Source organism: Canis lupus, chromosome 4, assembly GCF_011100685.1.
Source record: "Canis lupus familiaris isolate Mischka breed German Shepherd chromosome 4, alternate assembly UU_Cfam_GSD_1.0, whole genome shotgun sequence".
NCBI lineage: Eukaryota > Metazoa > Chordata > Mammalia > Carnivora > Canidae > Canis > Canis lupus.
In genome coordinates, this window is record NC_049225.1 from 23,689,183 (window position 1) to 23,699,653 (window position 10,471).

The following is a 10,471-nucleotide window of genomic DNA, read 5'->3' on the forward strand; positions in this document are numbered from 1 at the left end:
TCCCAGGAGGCCCCCTCCCCCTCCTCCTCCCCCTCCCCCTCCCCCAAACGTTGGTGTAAAATCGTGAGTAACAAAGCGGCCAGGAGTTTCCTGCCTTGCTGAGCCGGGTTACTCAATTTCCCTCATTTGTCCCCTTAGAGCAGACGGAGCAAAGGGCAGGCATCAAAGGTGGCCCGGACGCGGCTGCCACCGCCGCCAAGTTAACGGGCCGCTGGGGACTCGGTCGGGCCGGGCGTCCAGCCGCCGCCGGGCCGAGGGCGGGGCCAGGGCCGGGGGCGTGGCCATGGGCGTGGCCAGGGCCGGGCGTCCAGCTGCCGCGGGGCCGGGGCGGGGCCAGGGCCGGCCTGGGGGCGGGGCCATGGGTGGGCGTGGCCAGGGCCGGGCTGGGGCGGGGCCGGGGGCGGGGCCGGGGCGGGGGCGGGGCCAGGGCCGGGGGCGTGGCCGGGGCCGCCGGGGCGCCGTGTGCGCTGTGTGCACGTCGTGCAGGACCGCGGATGGGGCAATCGCCGGTAACGTGCTGCGCGGCCCATCTGCAGGCGCCGGGCCAGGTCAGGCCGGGGAGGAGGGCGCCGGCGGGGCCGCCCGCAGAGGTTCACCCCCTCCCCCGGGGCTGGGCTTCCGGGGACGGCACCGCCGGAGGCTCGCTGTGCCCGGGCAGGCCGGCCGCAAGCCCCCCAGCCGCCCAGGCGCCCGGGCTCGTTGTCCTCAGGACAGGGCCGCGCTGTTCCGAGCTTGTCCCTCCAGGCTTGCTCGGACCTGGCGCCCACCCGCAGGCACACCTGGGCGACCCCACGTGGGAGCCGCAGACACAGGGGCCTAGCTTCCCCGTTGGGGTTGGAGAGCTCTTCTAAGTCAGCCCCTGCGCTTGTTGTCCCATACCTGTTGGGCGGAGGGGGGGGAGGGGGCTGAGCTGTGTGTCCCTGGGGAACTTGCTTAACCTCTCTGAGCTCCCAGATAAGTCATCTGCCGAATGGGAATAATGATAGTACAGACCAACCTCATCGGGTTGAAATAGGAATTAAATGAGATGGTGGCTCTAAGGTGTTAAGCACCAATGGTCATTAGGACTCACCCAATAAACCAGAGCCATGATGATGCTCATACATGGGACAACTGTGAGGACAAGCCCCAGCCGGGCTTGGGGAGTCTGACTGGGGCAGGACTGGGCTTCTGGAATGTTTTTTTTCCCCCTCCTCTATATCGTATTCATCCTTTCTGCCATATCACTGCTCATCTCTCCACCCAGCAACCTGCAAACTTCATCCGTTCATTCAACGCAAATCTCCTGATATTTGTGCCTACTTTGTTTTTTTAAAGGATTTTTTTTTTTCAGTTTTAAAGGATTTTTAATTTATTTATTCATGAGAAACACAGAAAAAAGGGCAGAGACATAGGCCAAGGGAGAAGCAGGCTCCCTCCAGGAAGCCTGATGCAGGACCCAATCCCAGGCCCCCAGGATCACGACCGGGGCCAAAGGCAGACGCTCAACCACTGAGCCACCCAGGCACCCCCTATTTGTGCCTCCTCTAGGGCAACAACAACTCTTTAACTGAGTGTGTGGCACCCGCCACCCCCCAGGAGCATTACTCAGGCGGTGAAACCCCACCTGTGGCCTTCCAGCCTCAGCTGCTGCTGGCTCTGGCCCCGACTCCTTGGCAGAGGTCACTTCCTGCCTTAGTGTCTCCATCTGTGCTATAGGGATAAGGTGGCCGCCTCTCTCCAGTCTCCTGGGACCAGCAGACGATGAGTCAGATAACGGTGGGGAAAGCCCAGAGAAGCAGAAAGAGGCTCTCACTAGAGCCAGGGCCCATCTGGCTGATGCAAGGTTTGGGTTTTGCGGGTAATCCAGCAAGACAATTCAGGGAAAGTGCGATCAAGCAGGGAGAGCACAGGGTTCCCACCCACCCCACCAGATAGCTGGGCTTCGGGGGAAGAACCTCCCTTAGGAGCGGGGCGGAGGGGGGGGTGTTTGGGGCCACTGGGGCCAGGATCTGCTTCCCCAGCTCTGTGGCCAGAGCTGTTCCTGTTTCCTTTGATCTGCCTGCCTTTTCTGTCAAGTGGGAGTGGTGCCACGTTGGTCACTGGGCTGTTGAACGGAGTGGAGGTGGTGACCTGGTGACCCCAAGAGAGCGCAGAGCACACTGCATTTCTGGGAGGGACTCAGGACTAGTGGGGCCTCAGGTTGAGGGAGATACAGAAGGAAGACGGCCTGCCCCCGTCAAAGGCTTGGCACGAGCTAGTCACTTGGGGGCTGGTGTCCAAGGGCCCTCCCAGAATATTTGAGGTCAGCACACCCTCAGCTGATTCCAGACTTGCCAGGCCCCCACTTCCACCCCGCAGTGCACGTGAGTTTGCCTCAGATTTGGGTCCCAAGCAGTCTCTACCACCGGGTAGCCGAATCGTGCTGAATCAGTTAGTGTTCCTGGGCCTCCGTTTTTCCTCATGTAAGATGGGGACAGTGACGCTGCTTTATAAGGCTGCTTTGGGGACAGGAGAGACCAGTGGCCGCTGCCGTGATGGTGCAGCAGCAGCCCCCCTGCCCACCCCCCCGCCCTGCACCGTGCAGCTTTCACAGCCGGGAGAGAGCTAGTAACCGGCTCAGCTCACATGGCCAGAAGGTGGCAGTGCCAGGACTTAACCCTAAGCCACCCAGCCGGCAACAGATGGTCCCGGCCCTCCCCTCGGGATCCTCCCCGGGACAGGGGCTCCTCCCCAGGACACTGAGACACAGAGGATCCTCCCCGGGACATGAGGTCCTCCCCGCACACGGGGTCCTCCCTGGCACAGGGGTCCTCCCTGGGACAGGAGACACGGGGGATCTTCCCTGGGACACAGGGTCCTCCCCAGGACACTGAGACATGGGGGATCCTCCCCGGGACCCGGGGTCCTCCCCCACACACGGGCTCCTCCCTGCTGCTGGTGTTTCTGCCCCGGGTGCTGGCCTGCCCTTCCCTCCGTGGGCCTCCTAAGGTGTCCCCAGGGCATGTCGTGGGCCTGGTGTCCTTGTCTCCCAGGGCGCGGCTCTAGCACATAGTAGGTCCTCAGTCTGTGCTGCTGACGAGGGAAACGGAGTCCCCCGAGCTGGGGGGTGAGCCCTCTTGGGAGGAAGTGAGTCACAGGCGACGAGTGCGGGGGTTGTGTCTGCGTGTCCCCGCGTGTGTCTCTGTGTGGGGCGGGCCCAGGAGCAAAGGTGGCTCCCTGCGGGTGATGTGGGAGGCGAAGCCCTGGGGTCTGGTCTCCGCGAGCCTCCCCACTCCGCCGTGCATCCCCCCCTCCCCAGCACCCCCCTTCAGCCTCCAGGCTGCCCCCTGCACACCCCAGCACACTCTGCTGAGCCCGGGAGGGGGGCCGGGGGAGGCCGGGCTGGGGGGCCGGGGTCTCCGGGCCATCCCGCTCCTGGACCCAGGGGGGCACCGGCAGGGGAGGGGGTAGCCCCCCCCCGCCCCCCCCCCCCCCCCCCCCCCCCCCCCCCGCACTGGTGTCCTCTCCAAGGAGGAGCTGGTTCTTCCCTTGCCCAAGGAGGAGCTCTTCAGGGATCTCCGTGGGTCCAGGCTATTTTTAGACGCCGTCCCCTCCCTGCCTCTCCCAGCCTCCTAGACCGCCAGGGAGGAAATGACTCACCTGGAAGGCAGACAGGTAGAGGCAGCCTCAGTGAGCCCCAGGCAGACCTGCCTGGCTCCTGCCCTACGGTTGCCTACCTGGGGTCACCTGGAGTGGGGTGCTCCCCAGCTTCAGGATAAAGCTGGGTTGGGATGGAGGCCAGGATCCCCCTGGGCCTTCCTGGGGGCTCTCTCTGCTAGTCCTCTCATAGGGCTGGGGGCAGGACTAGGCCTCCAATAGGTTGTAGACAGGGCCTAGGGCAGACCCCAGGCCTCTGACCACCCTGTGGGCGCTGGGAGTCCCCAGCCTATCCTGAGGGAGCCAGACAGGTTGAAGGGACCGACTGTGGTCCTATCCATTAGCCTTAGCAGAGACCAGGGTTCCAGAGGGAAGAAAGACCCTGGTCGGTGGGGGGCAGGGGAAGGGGTGATGACCCTGCCTTTGTGTGTGCTAAGTAGGGGGACCAGTTGTCCTGGCTTGCACCGTGTCTGAGGAATTTCTTGGCATCTGGGACTTTGAGTGCTAACCGGGAGAACCCTGAGGTGCCTGGCGGCCTGCGCTGACCTGTAGGCCGTGTCTTAGGGAAGGGGCAGGTGTGAGGAGCCTATTGGGATGGGCTGGCCTAGTCCTACCTGGTCAGGGCTGGAAGACCAAGCTCCCGGCCTGTGGGCTCTCTGCAGCTGCGGGGTGGTCCAGTTGACCCCCACAGGAGAGGGGCTAGGCCAGGAGCTCCGGGCCGGCTGAGAGACCAGAGAAGCACCTCAGTTGGGGGGGCCGTCCTTGCTGAAGCCAGTGAAGGGAAGCGGGGGCCAGTCAGCTTGGGGCTGGGGGCAGAGGTGAGCAGAGCTGCTTCGTCAGGGGGAGGACAACCCCCAGCAGGGACGGGGCGGGGGAGAGATACCTGAGGAGCAGACAATGATGACGAGAGCACAGGGTTTGCGTCAGGGAGGCATGGGGCCAGACTCACTTACTGCCGGTGCCTCAGTGTCCCCATCTGTAAAAGGGGCAGAGGGCTCCCTGCCCACCTGCCTCGGATACCCGCGGTGAGGACTCTGCAATGATGGCTGGGCTGCTGGGGGCACACTGGAGGGCGCGGTGGGGGTGGCTGTCAGCTGGAGAGGCCTTGCCGGGCCAGACAGCTCACGGGGCTCTCCGTTGCTCCAGGAGGTGGGCAGAGGATGACTCTGCCCTCCTGTCATCCCACATCAGCATCCGGGCTTGCCTGCCTTGGGAGAACATGGCTCCTGGCCTTTGAGGCCTCACCTCTGTCTGGGGTCCCATCAGGGAAACTGAGGCCGAGGCCCAGTGTGGGCACCCCCACACACACACACTTGGCAGTGGCCCTCTTCATCCTCAGGGTGAAGGCTCTTTGTCCCCAGGCCAGGGGGCAGTGGTCCAGGCAGCATTTCGGGCACCACTTCTGTTTTCTGGGCATCAGTTTCCTCTTTGGTGAAATTGTAGGGTTAGATTAGTTCTCTGTTTTTTTTTTTTTTTTAATAAAGACTTTATTTATTTATTCATGAGAGACACAGAGAGAGAGATACAGAGATAGTAGGAAAAGCAGGCTTCCCGTGGGGAGCCTGATGCGGGACTCGACCCCAGGACCCCGGGATCACACCCTGGGCCCAAGGCTCAACCACTGAGCCACCCAGGCATCTCAATTCTTTGGTTTTTAGTATTTAGTAGCGGAACCTCTTCTTCAATCAGTTCGAACTGCACTCAGCGCGCGAGAGAACTGTGGGTGATTGAACCGCAGGGGCGCTGGAAGGCCATGCTCCCCTGCCCCTGCCCCGCACCCGAGGGGCCCAGGGGCTGGAGGGTCACAGTTTGGGAACCCAACCCCTCCTCAGGGTGCCTGCCATGTCTAACCCTCTTACTTGTGGCTCAAGGGCAAGGATGTCCCATTTCCCTCCCCGGGGTGCCCAGTAATTAGATTGCAAGCCCAGCCCCTTCTGGCACCATCTATCAAGTGTAGAAATCTCCATATCCTCTGACTCCTGTCTCCTGCTGACACTGAGGTCTGTCTCAGCCCTGTCACCAAGTTCAGTGGAGCCAGAGGCCCCTTGTCCCTTCTTAGGGGAGTTACCGGAACAAAACATTCTATGCCGCAGATAAGCTGCCGCCCTCCAGCCTGCAGGCAAGTCAGAGATTCCCATTTGACAGGTGAGGGAAAGGGTTTAGGGATCTCACAAGAGAGGTTCAAGATCCCACTGCTTGGAGGGGCAGGGCTGGGTGCCTGGCCAGGGGCCCTGCTCCTTCCCCCAGGCCTGGCCTGGCTTCTCCCTGGGATGCCCACACCTGCAGGTGCCACCAGCAGAACAGGAGGTAGCAATCTGGAACGGAGCCAGAAGAGGGAAATCTTCCTCACCCCGGGGGCCTAGGGCCTGCATTCTTCCCAGCTAGCCACCACCCCCAAACGTCTCCCCGCCCCCCCGACAGGGGCAGGGAGGACACAGGAGGGAGAGGCCGGTCTCGCAGGCTGGGACTGCACAAACAGGTACAGGACAATCACCCAGAGGCCCTGGGGGGGCGGGGAGTGCCCACACTGACATCAGCAGCACCCTGGGGGGACGTGCAGTTCTCTCCCGACAGTGGGGGCCCCTCTGCCCCCGACCCCGTGTGTCCCTCCAGCCAACTGGGCCGGTTCCGCGAATTGTGTTACAGCCTCGGTCAGCCTCGGTCAGCCGGCTCGGGTGCTAATAATATGAACAGATGTGGGTCATGCTGCTCCATCTCGTGGCCCCAATCCAGTCCTGCCACCGGCACCCTGGGCTGGTGGTGAGCGGGCCTCGAGTCCTGGGGTCCTGGCGTGAAGCTGCGTCCAGGGGGACCCCAGCCCCTGGGTTGGCCTGTTTGTGCAAAGCACCCCCCACCCCCGGTGAGGCTAGCAGCCCTGACTCCACAGTTCAGAGGCTGACATGGAAGAGAGGTTGAGAATACTCAGACCACATACTTTGAAATGATACAAGTGAAAAACGCTTCTTTATGTATTAATTTCAAAAATTATAAGCAAAAATTTTAAGTGCTACGAATGAAAAACGATACAAATGTCCTTTACAGCTGAGGCTTGAAACCTGATCTCTTTGTGCCCAGTTGCTTCAAGGCTGAGAAGGGCCAAGAGGGAGACTGAGGCCCACAGCCGTCCGCAGAGTAGCAGCCCGAGCCCTGCCTCTGTGGCACCTGAAGCCCGGGGCGCACAGCCCGAGCACCCCCGAAACAGCGTCTCAGTGTAGGCAGGGGCTGGCTGTTGGCAGGTGGCAGCGCCTGCCAGGGGTGACCCTGAGGCCTGGGGCCAAGGGACGGAAATGGGTCTGAGCCCAGGAACAGGTGGTGCCACGGGCACAGGCCTCAGTGCTGGAGAGAGCACCCATGGGTGGGGGGTGGCTGCTTCAGTGTGGCCCAGAGGTCCCCGGAGGGAGCAGCACTGTCCTTGGTTCTCCTGGCGGCCCCTGGTATGCCTGTCCTCACTGAGACACGGGCCATTTTCAGTAGGACTCTGCTTCCCCCCGGAAGTGGATTAAAGGCCCTACTCAGGGAGTGCGTGGGTGGCATGGTTGGTTAAGCGTCCGATTCTTGGTTTCAGCTCAGGTCCTGAGATCGAGCCCTGCATTGGGCGCTACGCTCAGCACGGAGTCTGCTTGAAGTCCCCCCCCGCCGACTCCTCGCTTGCTCTCTCTCTCTAAAATGGATAAATACATCTTAAAAAAAAAAAAAGAGGCCCTACTCAGTGCTTATCCCACAGACTGGTCATCTTCCAGCACCAGCCAGCAGGATGTAGGTCCTTCTACGCAAGTGGGCACACCTCACTCGAGCCCTCTCAGGTCTTGGAGAAGGGTCCGTGGTTCTGTGTGTGGCTTGATGGCTGCAAAGCTCCCTCCAGGGTGACCGTGGGCAGGGTTGGCTGCCCCGAGTGGCCATCAGCAAGGTGTGCAGATGCTGACGGGGCCCCTTTCTTGCCTCAGCTGTGTTCGCGGAGGCCGCGCGATGCCCAGGGCTGCAGCATGGAACAAGACGGATGGGCTCCGGGCGGGCCCTTACCCTCCAGGGTGCGAAGCCTTGGTCCAAGAACTGCACAAACACCTCTGGAATGACGGCATGCGAGGCGGGGCTGGGCCAAGGCTGTGGGAACGTGGCAGGCCTCCCAGAGGAGGCGGGTGGAGGAGTGATGGGGAGGCTGTTGGCAGAAGGAACTGGGGCAGCATGTCAGGGAAGGGTGGTTGGAGGAGGCTCCGGCGGGCAGCGGGGTCAGAGCGTGAGGGCCATGAACATGACCCAGGGACGGAAGAGGACCGCACTCCCTCCGTCTGGCCTCCGTTTCCCCATCTGTTAGAGACTGCCGGCAGCCTCCTGCGCCGCTCAGATATGTCTCTCCAGCTCTCATCTGTCTGTCCATCCGAAAAATGGCAAGAACCCAGTTAAAGAAGTGGAGTTGCTGACCAGAGTCCCCGAAGGCCCTGAGTCTGACCTCCCGCCCCTACCAGCACCAGCTCCCCTGGGGAACTGAACCCCCAAGGGCAAGGCCAGCCAGAGGTGGATGGGCATTGCTGCCCTCCCCGGACCAACCTATGGAAGGGGAGCAGAGGGGCTGAGGATGGATGCCGAGTGGCAGTCAGGTCCCCCATGCTCCACTCAAGCAAAGCCCCAACTCTTGGGCTCTGGGGGATCTGCTTGGTCACGGGGGTCCTAGAGAGCAGGGTGCTTTCTCATACCCTTCGTTGTCTGGGCCCTGGGCCTTTACTTCCTACCCAAGCAGCATGGGCCTCTACCCCTGATAGGGCACCTAGGCCTGGTTCCTGGGACAACAGCCTCTACGAGAGGCTGGGGGAGGGTGCCAGTGGGCCTCCAGCTGCGCCAGCCCCCCCCTCGGGGCTAGCCTTCCAGGGTTTGCTCATTCCTGTCCACCTCCCCCAGGGCAGGGCCCCACACCCCGGAAGGGTTAGAGGTGCTTGGTGAATACACAGCAGAGCGGACAGGGGATGACCCGAGGTCGGGGAGTGCCAGGTCTCCGGTTCCTTCATTCCCAGGGAAATTTTTTCTCTGCCAAAGCCACTAGGTGTGACAGGCAAGGTGACAGTTATAGATTGGGGGCCTGGCCTATGGATTGTTCCTTGGATGTGGTCGCTTCCATGCTTTCCCAGCTCCAGGACTTGGCTCCTGTTGCTTCTGGTGGGAGACCCCATGCTCTCCCCCCGGAGCTGCTCACACCTGCCACACTCCGGGGCTGCTATCACTGTCCCCTGCCCACTGGGCTGTCACACACAGGCTTCTCCCACCTGCCTGGCTGCCACCTTCTGGGGTTGATGCCTTGAATAGGACTTGAGCTAAGGACGATCTTTGGCAACTGAGGACACGAAACAACACTTAGAGCATCCGGTGCCCCAGGCACCTTTTACCATAGATGTGCTCAGCCTTTTCCTCCCCACAGTAACCCAAGGAGGTAGGTGGTTTTGAAGATTAGGAAACTGAGGCAGAGGCAGGTTAAGTGACCTGCCCGGGGCCACCCCCTGGGAAAAGGATCCTGCCCAGACAGCCGGCTCGCTGGGGCCCACCGATAGCCAACAAGTGAGCTGTTGTCGCCTGGGGAGGACATCGGCCCAGGGATCGCCGTCGCAGCGGGGTAGACACGTGGGGAGTCGAGGGAGGGGGCGCACCTGCCCCCCTGGGAAACTCGTCGGAGCCCAAGCCCCTCAGGTTCCGTCCCCTTTTCCTTGGTGTGGCTTTGTCTTCCGCCCTCCTGGACACGTGTCCCACCACTCACCTCGGCACGAGGGGTTAACCTTGAGCACAGAGGAGCCAAGTTCGGCAAATGTTTGCATAGTGATTGCTTCGCTACGGCCCCTGAGGCCAGGCAAGGTTTCCGGGGCCCCTGGGCATCGCCCTCCCTCCCCCCAAGCTTCAGCTCCCTGTTTGGGAAGTGGGCTGGCTCCGTGTGACATCTGGTAGGGGTCCCCAGTTGCTCCAGAAGCGACGCTGTGTCCACAGTCTCTTCACCGGAGTCCTGGCGCCGCAGCCCGGGTGCCAGCCCGAGACGCCGGCGGCTGTGCCCGGGGACCTCGGGGCCAGGACGCGGTTACAGCTGGGCCACACAGCGCAGTCCCCTTCCGGGCACCGGGGCCAGCCTGGCACCAGGAGATAAGCCGGCGATCCCCAGAGCCTGGATGGATGAGGCGGCCCGGCCGGCCACCTGACGTGGGTGGGGACACTTGTCAGAGGCTGTTTTTTGCAGCCAACAGTTGGACAGTCTGTCCCGCCCGTGGCTTGGCGGGCTGCCGGGAGGGCCGGGGGCGGCTGGCGACGCCTCTGCCAACTGCGGCTAACAAGTGGTGGCTCGCGGGCCGGGCCGCGGTGACCCGGCGGGGCGGCCAATGAGCGCCCGGCTGCAGTGGCACCACCGGGCGGCCCGCCTGCCTTTGGCTGCGGCGGCAGCGGGAGGGGCCTCGGGCCACCAGTCAGGCTGCGGGGCCCTGTCTCCGGGAGGCCCGGCAGATCTGCGGCTCCATTCACAGAAAGCTCTGCCCGGCTGCCACCGTTTTTAACTTTTCCGACCCTCTGGGGGGCGGGAGGCGGGCCGTGGGGCGGTGCGGGGAGTGTGCCTGGGAAGGCTGTGCAGCCAGAGATGGAAAGGAACTCGAACTTTCCCCTTGCTCTGGATCCGGAGTGGGCTCTAGCTCCCAGCAGGGATGGAGAGAGGAAGCAGGGACGGTGGTGGTGGTGGTGGGGTTACCAGGGACCCCAGGATTCCGGCCTGAGCCCCTCACCCTGTGCCTGGAGTCAGCCTTGGAACCACCCTGGGGACCTACGTGGCCGTCAGTAGGAACGGGTGTTTGCACCCCACCACCTCAGCCCCCTTGCTCAATGCAGACCCACCAAG

At 62.7% G+C, this 10,471-nt stretch overlaps 1 long non-coding RNA gene across 1 annotated transcript; it reads right to left on the reverse strand.

Moving 5' to 3' along the window:
- Positions 1 to 6,558: 6,558 nt before the first annotated feature.
- On the reverse strand, positions 6,559 to 9,935 carry LOC119871470. The gene is made up of 2 exons (XR_005357949.1): positions 9,359 to 9,935; positions 6,559 to 7,985 (listed from the first exon to the last, which is right to left on the reverse strand). It is a non-coding gene; the product is annotated as an uncharacterized LOC119871470 (long non-coding RNA).
- Between the last annotated feature and the right edge of the window lie 536 nt (positions 9,936 to 10,471).